Below are 803 nucleotides of genomic sequence, written 5' to 3' on the forward strand. Positions count from 1 at the left end.
CTGGAATGTCCATTTTAATTACGTTATAGACGTTTGCTTGATGTCCAAGAAGGAGATTAAAAGATTTTGTGGAAGAGTTGAGAATATAGATCTATATACCCACAGATACCTGTGGACATATAGGCACCTACAATGGGGATTTATTTCTGGACTTGGCTCGGTTGGTTAAGGAGGCTGAGAAGCCCCACGATCTGGCGCCTGCGGCTGGAGGCCCAGCAGAACCGGTGGGAGAGGTCAGCCCAAGTTCAAAGCCTGAGAACGAGTGGCTGGTGGTGTAAGCGCCCGCCTGAGCCTGAAGGCCTGAGAGCCCAGGGCGTTGGCGTCTTCGGGCGGGAGATGATGGGTGTCTCCACTCGGAGAGAGCGGGTCAACCTTCCTTTGCATTTCGTTGTGTTCAGGCTTCCGAGGCTCGGACGTCATCCGCGCACTGGGGGGGGGGGATCTTCTCTATTCAGTGTTGGCTCCAAGGCTAACCTCTTCCAGAGAGACCCCCACAGACACTCAGGATCCACCATTTACCAGCCCTCTGGGCATCCCTCAGCCCAGCCCAGCTGACACATAAAATCAACCCCCACAAGCTGTTGAAATCCTAATGCAAGAGGAATCAGGACAGAGAATCTAATACGATGAAGTACAATGAAAGTATGATGTAGATAGATACAGGTTGCATTCCTAAAAAAATTTTTTTTAGTTTAGTTTTTGAGAGAGAGAGAGAGAGAGAGAGAGAGAGAGAGAAACAGAGGAGGAGCAGAGAGAGAGGGAGAGAGAAAGAGATAGAGAGGGAGGGAGGGAGGGAGGGAGGG

Source organism: Acinonyx jubatus, chromosome B4 (genome assembly GCF_027475565.1).
Source record: "Acinonyx jubatus isolate Ajub_Pintada_27869175 chromosome B4, VMU_Ajub_asm_v1.0, whole genome shotgun sequence".
NCBI lineage: Eukaryota > Metazoa > Chordata > Mammalia > Carnivora > Felidae > Acinonyx > Acinonyx jubatus.